Here is a 9638-nt window from a genome sequence, read left to right on the forward strand (position 1 = left end):
TCGGGGCCGATGCTTCATTCACGGGTGAACCGCCGGCACCACGAGGAAGAGGAAGCGACTAAGTGGATAAAATTGGCTCCAACCGCGACCTTAACCGCGGAAACAAGAGCATGAGAAGCGCACCGATTAAGATCCCTAGCAATAAAGCTGGTAATTCGTCACTAAACAATTGAACTGTAAAAACGATGTTAAAAAGCGGAGAGGAATAGAAATTCCTCCCCTCATCTTCTTCTAAATGATATCTAGAGAAGTGATAGAGTAAAACAAGATATTGAAAATGAACAAAAGGGCCAGTTAATTAATCACGTTTTTGTAACTGATAAGTTTGTTAGGAGGTTAGATAAATCAAATCTGCTGAGTTGGCACAAGTATCTAGCCGTTAAGTCTGCTATTTTTCAGAAAATCCCCTCTTCAGAAAATCAACTATTTTTCAATTAGAAAATCAACTATTTTTCAACTAACTAGTGTAGAACTCACGCTTTGCGCGAGTCATCTATAGAATCTATTTTATTATATTTATAAATTATTTAGTTGTATAAAGAGAGATTTATAATAGTGTTTGTTAATAACATATACATTTTGTGTGTTTTTTTCATACACATATCACAAATCGAAAAGTTGGATTTGTAAATTTTAATTTTTTTAAATGTTTAAAATGCAAAACCCATCTTTAGATTTTGTGACCTTTAAAAAACTTATTCTCTAATTTGTAAATTTTATTTTCTTTTTTAATTTTTAAATCAACAAATCGAATCCTCCTATTTGTAATTATCTCTGTATTAAATTAAAATACATCACTTTTCCATAACTGAAAATAATACAACAATAATTTCTATATAAAAAAAATTAGCCACAAAAAAATTATTACATATTTGTGAGAAAAAATAATTTACTTAGTATATAGATATACTAATTAATATTCAACCTGATTATTTAATAATTTTGTTTAGTAATTTCTAATTTAAGATAGATAATATATATTTAATTGATAATTTTTAAAGAAAAAAACATATATTTTAACAAATATTATTATTTAAATTTAAATTATCTTTTTTTACAAAACAATTACCTAAAATGCTTCACAACTTTCATATAAAAAATTTACAAATTTAATAAATATCAATGTTTATATATAAAAGTATATTAATTAAAATCGAAAAATAGCAATAAAATCTTTTTAAAAAATTTAAGATAATTTCTTACTACACGCTATTTAATCTTTTCAAAATATGGAATACATTGAGTGATTTTTTGTATAATATTCATAAGAGGTTAAAAATTATAAATGCCCCTTTTTATAACAAAAAATCATGAAATTTAATATCCCACACTAAATTTATGTTATTTCACAAATTACTATAACCAATCCATTTTATATGTATAAAATACCAATATTGATATTTGATACAAAATGAATGAGACCTCAAATAGAAAAGCACTTGAAATCATTATAATTGCATTTCATTGATTGACTATACAAAGATAATTAAGGTATATTATCACTTCTACTTCCATAACAAAAAAAATTAGTTTAAAAAATCTAGTACGTTTGTCTATTAATTATTTTAATCATTTTAAATTCTAAAAATTTATTATTCATGCAAACGTTTTTTATTAAATTAAAATGTCAAAATTTTTAATTATTATAGCAAAAAAATTATTCTAAAATTTAAAACACTACAAATCATCAAATTATGTTCACATATAAAACACTCAAAATGACACCAAAACAGAGAATTTATTCATTCAATAAAACTTTTAACAATAACTGAAGTATTTTATATAACATACTAAAAATACCAGTAGAAAAATATATAATGATCAAAACCAAATTCTCATGGCCTCCACATTTAAAATGACACCAAAACAGAGAATTTATTCATTCAATAAAACCATGGCCTTCACATTTAACATGATTTATCAGCATCTCAACAGAAGTTATATGACTTATTGCTTAACTAAAATCAATTGAAAATGAAGTTATGAAAATAATCTTGGCTTTTGGTCTGTAAATACGTGGTTTCATGGAAAAAAAAAAAGTCAAAGAGTTATCCTCAACCTTCTATTACTTTTATAGGTCCAATAACAAATACAAAACTATAACCTGTCTTTGGTGTGACCTACAAATACATATTTATCAATCGAACCTAAGCATTACATATATATCCTAAATTTCTAAGTTACCATTTCCTAGTTCATGCTTTTAGGGCTAAAATTACTTTAATTGGAATGATTCAACTTTAAAGAAATACAATGAAATAATAAAACTCAAAACACTTTAAATAAATAAATAAATAAATAAATACACACTTCTATGAAGTAAGATAAGCAAAAAGCATTTATCTAAGACCCTTAATTAACAGTATGAGAAATACAGGAGATTATCCTACATGCTAGAATTTTTGTCTTTGCTGCTGCTGCTAAAAAGACATAATATTAATATACAGAGATTTATATAAGTAAAAAAAATTAATGTCGAAAACCCTTAAAAAAATTCAATGCACAAATGTTATCATGAAATACAAAGTTTAATCTAATTTAAATTATTAATATTTTTTATTATTTTTAAAAATTATATTTAATTATTTATAAATACATATATCTCGTTTATACTATAAATGAAATAATTTTTCATACTGTAAACGAGATATATAAAAATTAAAAAAATACACTTATCTCGTTTACACTATAAACAAGATACGTACAAAATTATTTCGTTTACAGTATAAACAAAATAAATGAATGTGGTGTAAATTGGTAAATATGCTACAAATTATTTATTTTGGTAACTAAAATAATTAAATTATTTATTTAAAAAATTCCTTAAGAAAACTAAAACTAAATTATACTTCAAAATTAAAGACACTTACAATAATTACCTTGGATACTTTAAAAACATATTCTCTACTTTTTTTCTGATGAACATTATCATATACTTCAAAGAAAGATACACGATACTTCAACTTAGCTTTCTGTAACATTTATTAGAATATACTATCATAAATCATTTGAGATAAGAAATATTTTTTTAATACATTTCTTCTCTTATGTTCCAAAACTGATTGACCCTGCAGTGTGTAGTTTATCAGCAGGTATAACAGCCCTATTTTTTTGATCGGCCACAGATTTGTTTTGCAACTTTAAATCTAATTAGTGATCAACTAAGTCATTCCAAACATCAATTTTCATTGCTTTAGGTCTATGACCCTTAATGTTAGCAATATGAGTAGAGTTTGCCTTCTTAAAAGCTCTATCATTTGCTCTTCTCAAAATATTACGATAGCGATCATGCATTGTCTTATTCCAAACAGTTCTTGCCATAGCCTTATCATAATTTGATGCAAATTCATATTTTCTCTAAATTTAAAGAGCGAAAGACTTAGCAACTACTCAATCCAATTATTTGTAAAAATTGCATTGAAGCAACATTATAATCATTAACCAAAATATCTTTAAACAAATCGCCCTTTATGTTTGGACAATAATTCTGCCATCTTGGCACTGAAGAAGGCATCCTACTTAACAAATCTTTTTGTAATGTCACGAATTACCATATGATCTGCAAATCTATTCCTACATTAAAAAATATACAATTATCAAAAATTATTTAACACATAACAACATAGATCATCAAAACAACAACAAATTCTAAGCTTAGCTATGCAACTCATAACTTTAAAATAATTCATAAAAATAACATAGATCATAAGAAGATAAAGCTCCCAATGCAAGACTAAAGCAGCAACCATTATCATCTTCATGCAAGCTATCCCACAAGAATTTCATATACCTAACAACAAAGAAAATTGGTTATATGGCAGATTGAATCTCCTTTCTACTCGAAATTTTTCATCTAATCTCCTTCTAAACACACTTTAAATTATTGCTACTTTAATTTTTGATAAACTAAAATGGAACTAAAGTAAATTTTATTTTCCCATACTTTTATGTGTGTGTGTGTGTGTGTTTGTGTGCGTGTGTGTGTGTGTGTGAGATAACAGTCGAGATCAAAGTTTCTTTCCACATTTTTTTCCAAAAATCAATAATTGTTAATTGTAAATCATCGTGTTCTTGTCAAAATAGCTTTATCCTAAAAAAATGAAGCCTAAAGTCTATTGATCTTACAAATGCAAATCAATCATACAAATATATATAATTAGTAGAATAATACACTATTATAATTTAATTTTCATATATTAAATTATACTTCTTTTAAAAAATATAGCATATGCATTACTAACAAGAATAATGAATGACATAATGTATAACAAAATTCAAAAATGCATGGCATAGCAGGTTTGGGTTATGAACAAAAAATCAAACAGAGCTTTAATACTTTGCTCTATGCACAAACATCAAAACATGCTCAAAATTTAATTTAGTATCCATCCAGAAAAAAATTAGATCCATGAATTCTACCTTTGTGATAATTTCAGTATGATAAGGTGTAGGGAATACGTTGGTATCCTACCTTTGCTGACATGTTGGAGACAGAAAACCTCGGGAAAGTTCTTCCAGGTGTTGACAGTGTCGAAAAAGGTAGTGGAGATATTGTATTAGTATCTATAGCAGGATGACTAATTGATTCAAAATGAAGAATCAAAATGAACTAAGCTAGTTTGAGTTGCTAATTTCTTCCTTCCCTGTAATTATGCATCCAAAAAGTTGTTAAGATGAAAGAAGCCTCAGTTACATTGATGTCTAAGTTATTTCCAGATTTTATACTATAACCCCAGAATAAAGCTTGCATAGCATTGCAGGAGTAGAAATCTACCGGAGGTTTTACACAGAAGAGAAGGAAAAGTCAAATGGTGTTCTTGCAATTGGTGTTTCAAAACATACCCTTCAACCATACATTCCTTTGGCCAATTTATTCTCTGTGAGTTCACTCTCCTGTAAAACCACTGCAACTGATCTGCAATCTTAGAATCATCATCTAAGAACCCTCTACAATTATGTTCCTGTGCATGTTCTGCCTTTTATTTGATAATAATGTACTGCAATGAAAGTGGAGTTAGACCTTAAGAAGTAAGAACTATGTTATTTCCTATTGGAATTAAAATCACATATATATTTTTTGCTTTACCCCATATTCTCCCTCTTAAGTGTCCTGCATTTTCTTTCCTTGAAGTTATCATATGCAGTCATAAATGTTTGCTTTGGTAAATGGCTATTTACTTACATAAGTGCCCTGACCCTTGTGCTGTTTTGGTCTTATATAGGAATTAAGTTATGAAGGTGTTCAAGGCCTTCTAGGGTTGATGCATACAGCAGGGACAATTCCAGATGCGCTTCCACCACCAAGATCAACTCTATTAGCATCATTTAGTTTGCTATGCAATCCAGATGTAAGAAAGTGACTTTGTTCATACTTTTTTTATTCGAGGTTTCATTAGTCTCTGTTTGATGGTGAGTTTGTTTAGCTAATATGATGCAGTGAAAAATCTGTGTACTTTGAAAACAAATTATACCTTTTGTTGGCTTGACTGCTTAAGGTTGAAGGTAGTTCCTTAACTCTTGGAGCTCGTGCATTGGCCAAACATGCTTGTAGGAGTAGCAGTGGTTATTGGGGGTCCCTGGATGGAGGTGGTAAGGAATTTTTTCCCTTTTTCATAAACATTTCAATAGATTTGCTATAATAATTGCTTTAATTTGTTTCTCTGCATGTTATTTTAATATGTTGACGAAAATGCTATTGATTAATAGTGTTTCTAACAAGTTGATTGTATTGGTTTTACTAATTCTTGTATTTGTAACCACTCGTTGCAGATTCTAATAAGAATAGACTTGCAATGGATGTAATTAAGCGCCTAATAGCACATTGTTGTTGGGTGAATATGCATGTTGTCCCGCCGCATGGAACCGTGTTCGAAATAAGGGTTGCTGAAGGATATGGCGCACGATGGACAGAAGATGGAAGCAAGGTATGTGGGTAATCGTTAAACTCTGTTTTTCATTTGCTTCCATCGCACGTCTAAACATAGTATGGTATCTTTTCTGCATAACTTAAGACTCAAGTTAACTTTCTTCATACTCATCCATCCCTAGCTGCGGATAAGGTTTTAGCCTGGAGAAAAGATTTTTCTGTTTTCAACTTGCAAGATTTATTTTTCTTTAGCCTTGGTAACAAATAGAATTGTCCATTGAAATAATTTTTCTCAACCTTTCTTTTTTGTGCCTCCAACCTTTTCAGTTTATTGGATTCTTAGAGCCCTACATGGAAGATGGTCACTCAAAAGGATGGAAACACTAGTTCTGCAACAATTAAAGCTTCGAAATCGAAAGTGTTGATGGATAGTTATGGGTATTTGAAAGTACAAATATGGGGCCTTAACTGATGGTAAAGTTTTTTTTAGTGTATATAAATTTGTTACTTATACTCATTCTGTCTTTTAAACCGAGCAGACACATATCTCTTACCATTCAATGGAGTGTGTGGTAACTGGTAACCACATGGGATAATGAGTCTGACTCTATCTAATGATAAAAGAGTGTATGTCAATTCAATATACAAAATATTTCTCATCCTTTTGCTTGTTGACTTCTTCGGTTCTTCCTATTTTGTTTTGTCACTAATTGTTGTCATTTTCTTTTTCTTAAATCTTAGTATGGATTTCCCTATGCAATATATGGATCACTACCTAGCTAGTTCTTTGTTTCTTTCTATAACCCCAAAATAGTATACAACTCATATTATGGTGTACCACGCAAACCTCTTTGGTGTATTTGCAAACACTTGTGTGAGGAAAACAAGTGGAAATGTCCTTTTTTCCCTTAAAATTAAGCATGCAAAGAATGAGATTCTTTGGCTTTATATATAAGTTCTAACATCTTCCTCCTCTCTTTCCTTTTCCCTATAATTTGTCCTTATAATATTTTTGAAGTGAATGAATCTTGATAGAGGGCACAGCCGACAGTGGTATATATCATTTGTTTTCTTTAATATATAACTAAAGGAGGCGATAGTCTCAATGCAGTCCATCACCATATGTTGTAATGCATTTACATTTACAAATAATAATGTTTTCTTGGATTTATATAGTAGTATAATCTAGCTAGCTAGCTATTTTGGTGCAAGCTGTTGTGGTTGAGGATGATGATAGCATGCATGCATGTGTGCCAGCACCACCACAGCTTAGCTTGAACCTTGGCCTGCCACTGCAATGAGTAGTGTTCTATTGGGTTGAACGGTTTGTATTCTGATCTGGAGGCAACTTGGGAGAATACTAAACCTTGTTCTGATTAATTCTCATATTCTTTAAAGATTGCAGAGTTGTTTGTATATATATATATTCTATTTCAACATGTTGAAATTGTAGATTCCTAGGAGTGAACAAAAAACAGAGATACCAAATATAAAATCTGAGAGAAAACAACAACAAAGTCTTTTTATTTATTAGTACATGATGATGTCAGTTAACTATATACATTTATTAAATCCTGCTATTATTCTAGGAATTCTTGAATGAATACATAGGTACACCACTACCAGTGATCTTGGAAAGAGAATTACTACAGAGGAAGCTTAGAATGGTAAGAATTATTTTAATGTGTGTGCTACTAAGATAAAGAGCAGAAAAGAATCTCGATTTAATTCTTAAATCTTTTTGATATTTCAATTTTAAATGACTCAATCAATTTTATAAAACTTTACTAAATTAGAGAGTTTAAAGATTTAAATTTTGCTACAATTTTATATTTTATTTATTTTACGTAAATTCTCAATTTTCTATACATGGCAGAGACAGTTAGTGGTGGCAGGTAGTGTCAGCCTGAGAGTGCTACTTGGTGGTTGTTTCTATTCTGTTATCATTTACCAATTAATATCTGTGAAACAAGGCATGTGCCTCCAAATTTCTTGTCCCATTTTCTCAGTTTAAGAAACTTCATGTCTCTCAGTATCTGCATTTCTGTGCACATTTCATTTTCTACAACGTTATATTCAACCACCAGTGGATATATCTAAATACAAATAAATGAATAATAGTATAAAACTACAGTATCAAATTACTAATAAAATAGAATCAACTTGATTTGATCGAGTAGTCAGTTTACTCATCCATTTAAGCAAATGTTGAGGGTTTGAATATCGCTTTGTGCATGCAGTAATCCATTGCTCAGCGACAGACCCTTAAATAGAATTCAGATCCGCGAGGGATCAATCTTAGTTCATCCGTTTGCATGCATGACTGCGACCAACTGTGTGCAATTAAGGGGTGGCAATGGCATGAGGCCATGAACTGATTAGTTTTTTTAAACGTATCTTCCGAGCCTTATTAGAAGAACGGATTCTGTGACCACTGAGGCAGTTTCTCATTTTGTTAGTAGTGTGTGTTTATTTATAATGAAAATGAAATAAAATTGACGAAGTTATATCGTCAATACTACGCATGCAATTGTCAGATTTAGCTATATATTTATTATGATGATAATTAGAAGCAACATCCTAATTTTTTGTTGAAAAATCATGTCAAGAAGTATAGTCCCATAAAAATGTGGTGACACAAACTTTATTTGTATAGTCATAACCATTCACTCGAAACTGATCTGCTTCCGTTTCAACTTTCCTTAAACGGGCCCGGGCTTTCTTAAATTTATAGTGCTTTCTGGGTCATCTCAGACCTTGATATTTTTGCCCCCCTCAAAAAAAGATATCGGGACTTTTTAACATACATTTACATATTAAATTAAAGGATTTACTTGTTACTAATGGAATCTAACCCCTGTTCTTCTTTAGATCTACTTGTTTCACTCCGATAGTATCATAAATCGAGTCAATGCATAAGAAATGAATGTATTTCAATTGGGTTATATCACCTGATCTCGATTTTTCATATATAAATGTTACTAATATATCTCCTTCAAAAAAGATTTCTCCAAAATGTCCATGAACTGTTGCTCCTGGAGTCGCCAAATAGGTATTAGCCGATCTTATTAATATGGAATCCATTTTAACAATTAAAACTTGTCCCGATTTTAATTTTAGTTCTAGTCCATTTTTTGTTTGAGATAGACATACATTTTCACAAATAAATTGTCCCAGGCTAATTATTGTAATCGTTTATGATGAAGACATGGACCACCATCAATAGGATCGCCATATGAACCTTCTTTCTAACAAATTAAAGTTAAAATAATTTAGAAATGGGTGAGGTGGGGGGGATATGGCAAAGACATAATTTTCTCCAATGATTAGATGGTGTGTTGTGTTGCCAACAGTACAAGATTTTTCTCAACCTTGTCGTATTGTCTAATCATTGGTATGGAATCAGTTCAGTTGATACCACATAATTTTCAGTATTTGCATTGCTGATAAGTTCATCTTCTTAATATAAATATGGACAGTGAAATTAAAACCAAATTAAGGTTTAATTATTTTATCGGTCTTGCAGTTTTATTATATTTGTAATTAAAATTTTATATATTTTTTTAATTAAATCTCTACACTGTTTTTAATTTTATAATTAGGTCTTTTTTAATATAAAAAGATATTATAGTAAACTGAATATTTTTTTGCCAATTAAAAGTATTTATAATTAAAAACATAATTAGATCTTTGATCGGATATCTTTTAGGAGAAATATTCTATTAATTTTAATATTTTTGAAATGAAAATTACCTAATTACAAAATTAAAAT

The 9638-nt window shown here is 29.6% G+C and overlaps 1 non-coding gene across 1 annotated transcript; it reads left to right on the plus strand.

Moving 5' to 3' along the window:
• The first annotated feature begins 3201 nt into the window (after positions 1 to 3201).
• On the plus strand, positions 3202 to 6527 carry LOC107461360 (uncharacterized). Its single transcript, XR_008002204.1, has 7 exons — positions 3202 to 3213; positions 4437 to 4539; positions 4761 to 4879; positions 5223 to 5348; positions 5496 to 5589; positions 5770 to 5924; positions 6194 to 6527. It is a non-coding gene; the product is annotated as an uncharacterized LOC107461360 (transcript).
• Positions 6528 to 9638: the final 3111 nt, after the last annotated feature.

This window comes from Arachis duranensis, chromosome 8, assembly GCF_000817695.3.
Source record: "Arachis duranensis cultivar V14167 chromosome 8, aradu.V14167.gnm2.J7QH, whole genome shotgun sequence".
Classification (NCBI taxonomy): domain Eukaryota; kingdom Viridiplantae; phylum Streptophyta; class Magnoliopsida; order Fabales; family Fabaceae; genus Arachis; species Arachis duranensis.